Source organism: Felis catus, chromosome A1 (genome assembly GCF_018350175.1).
Source record: "Felis catus isolate Fca126 chromosome A1, F.catus_Fca126_mat1.0, whole genome shotgun sequence".
NCBI lineage: Eukaryota > Metazoa > Chordata > Mammalia > Carnivora > Felidae > Felis > Felis catus.
The window spans coordinates 63441895-63454248 of NC_058368.1; positions in this window are offsets into that span (position 1 = coordinate 63441895).

Here is a 12354-nt window from a genome sequence, read left to right on the forward strand (position 1 = left end):
TTTGCACTTTCACCTCAATTTTGCTGTGAACCTAAATCCACTCTAAAACATAATGTTAAAACTTAAAGAAGGATAGTTGGAAGCTGAGTAAATACCAAAATAAAAGATGGCAGGTATTTCTCTACAAAACCTCACATTAAGGAATCATAAGTAATTGCAATAAATATTTTAAGAGGAACTGTATGACACCAGGAAAAAGGTTAGCTTCAAACGGAAATTCTTGTACAAAAACCCATAACCATCTGATTGCATGCAAAACAGAAGCATTATAATGGATCACATGTGATTGTATACACATGTTCTCTCCTAAGAACAAGAGGTTACAAAAAGTAGCCAGCTTGCAAACGGAAACATGCTTTAGCAATAAGACTTCCTCAACTGAAAATAGAACTTCTGAGTTCAAGTTTGATCTATACCTTCTTTCGATGATGTGGAGTCAGTTCCTCTCTTTAATCTTGTTCTGAGAAGCCAGAATTTTGCTGGAATGTTGGGTTGTTCAAGCATTTCAGAATGTTCACACTGATGTAACACTCATCCGTGGAAAGGAATAGCCTTGTTTGATTCATTTTCATGGGATAAACTCATAATCTGTGTTCTTTTTTTATTTATTTTATTTTTTTACTCTCACATCCATCGTTAAATTTATTTTAACAAGACTCCCTTAATATAGCCATGTTAGGAATTACCTTCTCTACTGTAAGGACCAGAAACGGGAGGTTTAGCAACAAGATTACACCAGCCATCTAATGCCGAAGGAATATGTTGGAGAATAAAAATTCATGGTAAAAGTAACTTTTGATTCCGTATATATAAAACATAGAAGCTCTTTCTTATGTGGTCAAAATTTGGTATATTCTTTATATGGTAAGTTCCTTCAAAGAAGCTGCCTGCTCCACGAGAATTGTTCGCTCCTGATCATGCTCTCTTCCTTAGTGTTTAACCCACCCCCATAAGCTCTCCAAACAAGTTACTCTAATAAAATTTTTCTAAAACACTCAGGCTACAGATTTCGTGCTATGGCTATATCTCTAACTTTTCTTATGTATATAAAGTCAGTGTGGAATGAAAGTAACTTTAGAGAACTTTTGATTTCCAATGAGATAATTTAAAGAGAGAATGAGATAAACATCCCCTAAGTTTCTCTTAGATGCAAAGGTATTTGGTGTATAACGATGAATATTTTAAGAGATGTTTAACTTAAGTCAAGTTCTGGAAAACTTGAATGGCTAAAATGGCAAGATTAGGAAAATGTCGTAAGGCTAATGAAGAATGTGATTGAATACAGAAAGAAACTGTATACTGTATGAGGGTAGATCTGAAAACTATTTACAAATGAGATATAAAAAACAATGCCAGGTTCAAGTTCAATTAAAATTCCCTCCAAAATGTCTAGCTGTATTATACATAGGCAGAAAAATGCTGAGGATGAAACCTTACTCAATGAAAAAAAAAACAAAAAACCTGTATTCTTAATAGAGGGAGCACTTTAGAAATTATATAATTTTCACAAAAGCTTCATAGTCTCACCATGTGACTTATAAAAGTACAAAAAGATACAATATCCCCTAGTACAGTAGAAAGCAAGCAGACCTAAAGGTTATTATACAATATGATATATGTATATATAAAATTTATTCTCTCCAGGCAGCTGGGTGGCTCAGTCAGTTAAGTGACCAACTCTTGATTTTAACACAGGTCATGATCTCATGGTTCTTGGGTTCAAGCCCCACATTGGGCTCTGTGCTGACAGCTCAGAACCTGGAGCCTGCTTCGGACTCTGTGACTCCCTCTCTCTCTCTGCCCCTCCCCTGCTCGTGCTCTGTCTCTCTCTGTCTTCAAAAATAAATAAACATCAAAAAAAATAGAAAAAAAAAGAATATATGCATAAAATAAAATCTTCTATTTTTCAGTTTATTCAAACCTTTTCAGAAAAATAAATAATAGAAACAGATTATGTTTATCTGAGGACACAAGCACTGACAAGAGCAGGAGAACAGATTGATGATCAAAAGTCCCTTTCTCTCTCCAAACATCATGATGGATGGCAAAGCTAAACCACAAATCAAAGAGATATAATGCAATTTACAATGCTTTTAAAGGTTTTTTTATCCCATTCTTTAAATTCTGAAAATGACAGAACATTTACTATGTCATGAAATTATGTTCATAATGAAAAATTTCGAAGAAAAATAAGAAAGAAATGTTACAGACACAGGTTGGTTTTTCCACGTCCCGTTTATGTGCCACCCAGATCCTTCCCTGCCCCAAGCTCTCCTTCTCAGCAAAGCCTACGGCAAACATCGAATGTATTCTATCCCATTGTCTCATTGTGTTATACAAAATAAAACTGAACGTTTCGACCCCCTTCAAATCCTAGTTGGCTAGACCCCTTCCAAAGAGGGAGGTCAAGGTTGCCACAAGGATGTGAGGGCCTCAGGAGATGGCAATTTGCTCTCCTGCCATCATTTCCATGACACCGGCTCTGCTTTTATTTTACGTATTTGGCTTCCAAGCGTCTTTAGACGCTTGTTTAAAGAATGAGTTCATCTGTATCATAGATTTAAAAACCACTCTCCTCAAGAGTTTGATCTCTGTGTTTAAACTCATTTGGTCAGATGCCTTATTTCCGTATCTGTTAATATACTGAGGAAAAGATAGATCAGCAATAGAAAGCAAAAGACAAAGTGAAAGAGTCTGATCAATCTATGTCACCTAACTTCAAGTATTTCATAAAGAAAGTGAAAAAATAGCAGGTGTTAGGGTGCTTGAGTGGCTCAGTCGGTTGAACATCCGAATTAGCTCAGGTCATGATCTCACGGTTCAAGTTCAGGCCCGCATCAGGCTCTGTGCTGTCAGCATGGAGCCTGCTTCAGCTTTTCCATTCCCCTCATGCGCACACTCTCTCTCTCTCTCTCTCTCTCTCTCTCTCCCTCTCAAAAATAAATAAACATTAAAAAAAAATAACAACAGGTGTAGATTGGGGAAACTCCAGGCATAATTATTAAAGAAATGTCCTTATTCCCACCTCTGTAGGCCTATTACCCTTCTACTCACATGCTTTTTGAGGCCCAATATCTAATATTTTTCCCTTTTTGTATCCACTTTTGCATCCTTATCCCAATAGCTTACTTTATTTCAATTTAAGTTAGTAAGTTGTTATTTACATTGGTAAAGCCTTATTTGTAATTTCATCATCCTGTTAATGAAAGACATAGGAACATGATTTTGAGATCTAGAAGAGATAAAATACTTCTGGATCGAACTTCTAAGGAAGATTGATTCTGATAAACTTTGCAAAGACTCCCCAAGTACAAAATATATCTGTTTATTTTCCAACAAGTATTTATTGTGTTTTTACTGACCTCCACATAGGCCTTTTAAAAAACGCTCCAAGAAGACTCAAAATCTCAAGGTGGACGAGTAACTGGTGCAGGTGTGGCTTTCAGCCTGAGACACTCAGAATCTCAGTGTTATCCATTTACTCAGAAGCAGGGGGCTCTGTAAACGTTGAGCAAAGATCACAGGATTTGCAATCAAAGATGCAGGTTTGAGTTCTGCCTGCACCTCTTTTTAGCTGTTTGTATTCTTAAGCAAGTGACTTAATCCCCTAAAAAAAAGAGAGAGAAAGAAAGAAAGAAAGAAAGAAAGGTCAAGAAATAATACCTGCCTCACAGGGTTGTTGTGAAGATCAGATGAGCTGGTGCATGTAAAAGAGTTTTATATACTGTCGTGGGCTGAACACGTGTTGGTTAGATTGGCTTATGGCAAGAGAGAGACTCCCTAAAGATAAAGAGGACTCCTACGTGCTGGTAGGCACCCAGCAGGGATTCCCTTCTGGCAGCCTTTGAAGGCTGATAAGTATCTCCAACAGCTGCTTAAGAGAATACAGGGACCCAGGGAGAGGGCAAGGGTCATGATCTTTGCCCTTTTGCTCTCAGCTCAAAGGACATCTGCTAAAGATCCCCTGCAGGGAAATCTAACTCTAAGGAGGGAGGCCCAGGGAATGTTTCTAGGGATCCTGGCTCCAATAGCCTCAAGATCCCTGAGGATGTTAGCTTTGGAATTAAGCTTATTTTACTTCTCTTATTCTATCTATCACTTCTAATTTTTGCCCTCTACTCTGTTAGAATTTAAGAGGTTATATTTAGCATGTATATATAAATGCCTATAATTTATGCTGCTTGTTCATATTTATATACATATATATTTTTTACAATATATATTTATTATAAATGTGCATATAGGCTATAGACCTGTGTGGTATACATCTTCTATAACATGTGGGTGGTATATACAGAGGGGGAAAAAACTGGAAGAATATTTACCAAAATGGTAGTGATGCTGAAGATGAAATTATTTGTTTTATCTTCTTATTTTTCTTGTTTTCTCTTTGTTTATCTCAGTTTTTCAAGTGGATTTTTTTTTGGTTTTGGTTTTGGTTTTGTTTTCAACACTGGAGTTTCTTCCTCTTTATTTTGTTTTTTTTTTAATTGTATTATTTAAATTCAAGTTAGTTAACATAAATAGAATCCAGTGATTCAAGTGGCTCTTTTCTTTCCTTTTTAATGAATTTCTTTCAGGATGGAAAATTCACAATGCACTTTCCTGGTTAAAATATGTGGCTTGCATTAGTTCAGCCTATTTTAATTTATTCCTTTACATCTATTAAGTGATTTAATGAATCTTAATTGTTTTTGTTTCTTTTTTATTCTGTTTTTGTTATTTCGTTTGTATTTTCTTAAGTTGTTTCTTTTACTTACTTTTCTTACTACTTATTACGTGGATTTTCTTTTGTTTCCTCTTTTTTATTTTTCCTTGTCATTTAGTTCCCTGTCACCATTTGTTGTATTTTTCATTTTTTATCTTTTACTAAATATGGCAAACACAAAGCTGAGGATTGTATCCTTAAGAATTGCTCATAACTTGACCAAAGAGACTGGACCTTTTCCCTTCCAATTAGCTCTCTGGTCACCTCCTTTCATCCCTAATGTCTTAAAGCAGAACTACTTAGTTTTTCAAATACTAAGCTGGAAAACTAGAGAGGTTAACTAACTAGAATTATCCAGCAAGTAATATTAAACCCATTTTTAGCATCAGTAAAGATGATCTCAAAGCATAAGTATACAGTCAACTAATGTCTGTGCCTCTGGGGCACATGTCTCTCCAAAGCCCAGAGCCATCAACCTACCTATCTACACCTGCACTCAGAGTCAACATGCCAAAATGGAACCTATCATTCCTTCACCCCTCCAAAAAAACTATCCCTCCTTGTCCTCCTTTCTCCTAAAGAAAGGGAACTCCTGAGGTACCTGAGTCGCTCAGGCTGTTAAGTGTCCAACTAATGAAATCATCTCACATCATGATCTCAAGGTTTGTGGGACTGAGCCCTGGGTCAGCTCTGCGCTGACAACTTGGGATTCTCTCTCTCCTTCTCTCTCTGCCACTTCCTCTCTCTCCCTCCAAATAAGAAAATAAACATTAAAAATTAAAAAAAAAAAAAGAAAGGGAACCCCTCCCATGCCTCTGAGACCCCACAGGGATTACTGACATTGCCATTCAAACAGGTGCCCGAGTCAGAAACTTAGGAATCATCCTACACTCTCCATCCTCCCTAGCTCCCACACCAAATTATGTAATTCTGCCTCTTCGATGCCTGTCCAGTTCTGTGCTTTTCAAACTTGAATATGAGAACATCCATGGACAGTAATGTCATAAGAGGTAATATATATAAAGTACAGAATGAACACAATGAATCTTCCTGGAATGCCCTCCTTCCCCTTGTCATCTTCATAGTAATAAGTAATTTCAAACCGCATTTCATAAAAATAAGTGAGTATATTATGAGGAATTCAAAGTGAACATGTATTTTAAATATGGTGTGTAACAAAAGAAATGTGGAGCTATAAAGTGGGATCCTTAGGGCTCATGTGCTATAGCCCTAAAGTTTACACAATTATTTCCCTATGTCACTGGGATGCTTTGGCAGAAATATTTTAAAAGAATTACTCATAGTAATTCTTCTGTCCTTAAGGATTGCTCCTGTCTTCACCAAGACCTTCCCTCCTCTTTCTGTGCTGCCACAGTGCTTCTTCATTTCCCACTGGGCCACCGGGACGACCTCTACCCTGGTCTGGCTGGAGCCTCACTCAGCTCCAAATCACCCCCATATGCACACTGACCTCAACAGTATGTGCAAAACACTAACCTGATCGTATCATTTTCATGTATGAGGTCATTTGGTGGCACCTACTTGATGTAGAATAAGGTAAAAACCCCTTCCTATGACATATGGTGCTCTTTAGATCTGGTCCCTGCCCTCTCAATGTTCTCAGCTCTACATCCTTCCTCCCATCCTCAGTCACTTGCAGTCTGCCAAGCACATGCTTTCTCAAAGATCTATGCTTTTGCACACAGTGTACCTCTGCTACATGTTCCACTCACCTACTTCATCTAACATACTATCATACTCAGCTCAAGCATCACTTCTGAAGGTCCAGCTGGATTCTTCAGAATTATTTGGGTTCCTCTCTTTGGTGCCTGCATAGCACCCATTTTTGGTAACCGCCAACCACAACCCCCCCCCCTTACACACGGTTCCTTAAAACAGGATCGCCTGTTGTTCATCTTAGATCTCTATTCTACTCTGTAGTTTCTCTGAGGATAATTGCTAAGGACACCCTCCCTTGCATCAGGAAGTCTCAAATGCAGTGCATAACCAAACTGCATCAGGATCAGCTGGAATGTTTTCAATGTAAAGATTCCTTGGTCTCTGCAATTTTGACCCAATAGTTCTAGATGAAAACCCTAGGGATTATACCAAAATTTCTTTAAAAATGATAACTTTAAAACTCTCCAGGTCATTCTAACACAGCTTATCTGTAGACTGGCACTTGGGCCCACTGCATTCAACAGTTGGGACTATCTTGATAGGATTTAAATATTAAAACAGCAACAACATACTTTTTTATTAAAGCAGTTACAACTACCTTCTTAAAATGGGTTAACTTAATTATATTCTTTTTTTACTACAAGGTGGTATTTCTGCAGTTGGATAACACAGTATATATTAACTATTAGTATCAATTTCACTAAGGGGGTCTCCTTCTGATTTTGTTTTCAAATTTTTTTTCCTTTTTTCTTTTCAAATTCTTGAGAGCTTCTTACTATAGATTCCAAATCCTTAACTACTGCAGTAATGAGAGTTGTACACCATCCACTTACAAAAATAACCTAGAAATTCAGTTTCAAAATTGCTGCATAGAAGTTAGAGGAAGAGGGGTGCCTTGGTGTCTCAGTCAGTTAAGCGTCAGACTTCAGCTCAGGTCATGATCTCAGGATTCGTGAGTTCGAGCCCCACATCACGCTCTGTGCTAATAGCTCAGAGCCTCAAGCCTGCTTCGAATTATGTGTGTGTGTGTCTCTCTCTGCCCCTTCCCTGCTCATGCTCTGTTCTCTCTCTTAAAAGTGAATGAACATAAAAAATAAATAAATAAAATAAAATAGAAAAGAGGAAGAATATGGGTCTATTTCTCTCAGGAAAGAATCTCATAACAACCACTGACAGCTTTCCTGCCAAGCTTCTGACACTAGCATCTTCGAAGAAGAGGGAAATGGTTGAACACAAGTGAAAATCTCACAACGATAAACAAGAACACAAACAAAAACTCAGGGAGTTCTTCCAACATCTAAGTTAATTCCCACCAATCACACTGGTTTTGAAAACAGATAGATATATGGGGTGTGACATTTCGTAAAATGATGTTTTAAAAACAAACTGGCCCCATATCATAAACCCAAATAAGTGTTGTCCCTTTATAACACTTGTTTTTATTAGTCTTTAGACAGTTTCCATTGCTGCCACTATGATGTAAGATCCTAGATCTCTTTTGAAACTAAAAGAAAATAACTTTAAAAATGTAAAGGTGCTAAATTATGTTGAAACAGACTTGAATTTTGAAAACAGCCAGGGGATACACGGTTCCAGCTCTGACAAAAACGTTGAAAAATAGGCAAGAAAATGTAATTATATAGTGAAAATAATTTTGGGTCTGGTTTTAATTTAGGTCTAAAGCAAAATACAAGAGTATGTATCTAAAATGTTTTAGAAAATGATACTATCATTTGAATAATAATAAAAATTCCTATTGTGTATTCTAATATATTTATTTAGATGTTTATGTGCTACAAGGTGAATGAAGTGAATCATGTTACTTTATAGTCATACTTCATAAACTTTGGGATAGAAATTATTAATTTAACATTGGGCTTTTAAACTACTTTGATTTCAAAATTAAATCTTTAAAAAAGAAAAAAAAAAAAGCTTTTCCAATTTGCATAAGGATAGCCAAAGCAACAGATGGCTTCTGTCTCTGTTCTTCTCCCAGCTCTGTCCTCTATGTAGATTTTCTGTAATGCTCAAAACAATTCTTCATTGAGAACTAGAATTTAGAAAAAGAAATATTCAAGGTGCTAAGTAAAAGAACTACTTTCATAGAAAGAGGAAAGCACTTGGCTTGATAAAAATAAGTTCTGTAGGAGGCTTGAGAAATACAGCATTGTGTCTGAGGTATATCACTGCTGGATGCAAAAAGTGTATGTAAGATGTGAATAATGGAGAAGTGGAGATGGGAAGGAACCAAGACCCTTTCCATCTTTGGATTTGATCCAAACTTGGGCAAAACAGAGAAGGAGACCATGTTTGCTCTGAAGTTCTTCTCTTCCCCCTTTAATTATTACATCCCTCCTCCTAGTGGTCCTTTTTATTAGCCAATAATTACTTAAGGAATACAAATTAATCAACCCCAGCAAATAAGGCCATAAATGAGCTGAAAACAAATATTTCCCTCATCATGGGGATAATTTCCTATTGCCCTTTAATGGCCGTGGAGCCTCAAGATTGTTATTTCATTACTCACACTGAGTAGTACCCTAAAGGTGTCCTTATACTTTCATACCTTATACCTTATGCTTTCTTTGTAAAGAGAAAACAAAGTCCAAAATTCATGGAGAGAAAGCTCAGTGTCAAATCAGAAGAGATGCCATTGTACAGACAACCTCTGACCTCATTTTTCTGACTCACACCAGGCTGGTGGCCAGCAGTTCTACCTCCTCGTGGTGCTTATTCACCCAACTCCAGACACCCAAGCTGAGTTCACTGCACTGCCCTGTGAGAGGCATGGTGGGATTGCTCAGCAATTATGTCAGTGACATCTAAATTTAAAAAAAGAATTCTTTGACGTTGATATTGGATAACTGAGTCAGTTTTCCAGTTTTCTCTGCTCATTTGTAGGAGTAATCAAAACTGACTCTCTCCGCTGAATGGGTACCTTTGTGTCTTGGCATTATTTCTATATTGCTGTTATTCCTTCCTCAAGGAAGGAAAGGAAGTCACTCTTGCAATGACTGAGGTGCATTTCATTTGCAAGCTTAAAAGGATGATACCTCATCTGGAAATCAATTCATCACATTTAAGATGTATCCTTGTCAGATGCACAAGGTACACAGAAGGTGTGAATCATGGAACAATAGATGTGAGAAGGACCCATGGCCCATTTAGGCCCTCATTCTGGTAGCAGCATTCCTGAACCCTACTATTCTCTAATCAACTTTCAGTTTGAGTTGATTCAGTACTTGTTATACCTCCATAAACAATCTATGTTCTCCCCCCTACCTCCAAAATAAGAGGAATAGTAGATAAAGCTTGCAATCCAAAGTAAGTGTAATTATAAAATTGAAGATTTGAGTTGAGAATACCACTGTGACTGTTACCCACATTTTATCTTCCTATGCTCACCCTAGGTTGGTGTTACTTAGTAAATCAGAAGTTAGAGCCATGTTTTATACACACTCCATATTTAATAATGCAAATGTATATTGTAGACTTAATAGATAATATATGTTTAGTCAAAGATACACTTCCAAACTTATCTTTTCTCTCATTTTTTGATAGAAAATTACCAAAAATAATATTGCCTCTGAAGGAAAGCATCCGAATTTATTCTTCAGAGCAAAATAGAAATAAAATGAATTTATGTGACTTTCAACTCAATAAAGTAATAGAATAAGAACATTTCATTCTCTGCTTCCAAGACATATTTTAGTATGACACCATCATAAATATTCATGTAATAAGAATGGTAACAGTAATAGCCATAACGTCTATCCTTTGGATGTAGAGATGAGTCTCCAGCTACATGGAATGGAAACTCTAGGAAAAAAAATTATAAAGCCAAATTAAGTATGCTGATGGCAACTATCTTCGTTCCTTTTTAGGTAATCTTGCCTGTTTCTAAGCACAGTCTTCCATTTCCCACCCCTTGGCACCCAGATGTATACCTCCCACCCCTCGACTCCTAGGTGTGTATTGTTCTCACAGACAGTAATCTCCAGGAGGGCCTGCCTCCTCTCTGGTCCTGTGACTTTTGCAGCAATTTCCCAGACCCACTGATTGCAAAACACATACTGCCTCCTCCTGGCTCTAAGTCATCAAACCTTCAGATTCAGGCAAATACCAATTCCCTCTAGCAAGAGATAGACAAGATACGTTTAAGCCATCTAGCTACTACAAAGGTAGGCTTCAGTTTTTTTGTCACTGTCTCTATTATGTATCATGAAGTGTTGTCTTTTCTCTGACCCAAATCTCCCTGTTTATAAGCTGAATCACCTTTTTAACCACCCTGATATACAGGTAGCTGATGTAAAGAACCAACTAGAATACCCAAGTGAGGCATATACTGTCTCCAATGCCCAAAGAGTCCATTGAGTTACTTAGCCTCTTTGGTAGAGAAGAGTGAAGAGTCCATAGTGTTTCCTTTACTGCTGGAGAGATTAAATGTTCTGTGAATTCATCCACAAAGTCTCTAAACACTTTACCTAAGTACACTCCCAGCACTCTGCATGTAGGAAGTATTCAATAAACATTTGCTGAGTTTCAAGATCACTATGGGGAGTAAGCCCCAAGTAGTAGCTCTCAGCAACTGAATTAATTACGAATTATATCATCCTATTGGTCTTCACGTTCATCCACTGATAACTACAGATGACATTTCTAACATGTTGGAAGTCCAATATAAGCAGAATGTTCACAAAAAGGCAAAACACGGATAAAAGTTAAACCATCAGTATCTGACAGCAGGGTACATAATGGTAAGTATTGGGATGCACATACCAAATTTGAAAAGGAGGGAAATTATGACAAGGTTTACCAAAATAAGAATCACATCAGCATTCTAGACAACAAAATATTTGTTTCCCAGACGGTACTCATCATCAGGATCAGCCACACAATCCAGAACAGACAATGCATAGAGACAGAAAGCATATTAGTGGTTGCTAGCATCTGGGGGAAGGAGAGAAGGAATAGGGCATAACTGCCAGTGGGTATGGGCTTTCCTTTTGAGGTGATGGACAAGTTCTGGAACTTATACCATTGAATTATACACTTCAAAATTTCTAAAATGATTACTTTTATATTACATGTTTTTACCACAATAATTTACATGTTTTTTACCACATGATTTTTACCGCGATAATTTTAAAAAATGGACACCAAGCCCATTTCAGGTATGGTGTAGGAAAAAGTAATAAATGACAAGGCAAGAAGGAATGATAAGTCTAAGAGTATCTAGAAGAGAGGGGGACCACTCCCCCTAAATTAAATGAAATCAAATTTCCTTTAGACCTTTATGTGTTACTGTGTGACCACAATTTCACTATTTTGAAAAATATCCAAACGTATATAGTTCAGTAGAAGTGGTCCACAGGTCTTGCAGCACAGAATTAAGTTAGCCATCAGATCAAGACACTGAATAGCACATTTCCCTATCTTTTACATTTTAGTTTACCATGGTAAAGAATAGCAATCTTCTCTTTGAAATCCAGAATTTACATAAGTGCATTTATTGCCATGAATTCTAAAGCCAAGTTGTGGCATTTAGGAGTTCCTTCTTAGCATTGCCTTCTATACAATAAGATTATAGCCCAGGGGCATAGTAAGTAATGAATTCAAATGATTTCTTCTGATATATAGTTCCACCAATAAATATTTATCCCTGTTGGATGCTCCAACATGGCTTTTTAAGAACTAAACTCAATGAAATTACATAACCGGTGACTGTGCTAGGAACCCTGTGGCTGTCTGATAAATATTAATAGAATCAAAATGCAAACATCGGGACCAAGAATGCCTAGAAGTAAGAAGTCCTTGCTGAATTAGGATAGTCTCCTTCAGTGCTACAATATAAGAAACACTGAAGTCTAAAGAAGCCCCATTTTTATTCAGTTCTATGGAGATATGTGAGAGAAGCAGTCTTGGGATATTTTAGTCTTTGAGACCATCTGTCTCTTTGAATGAGG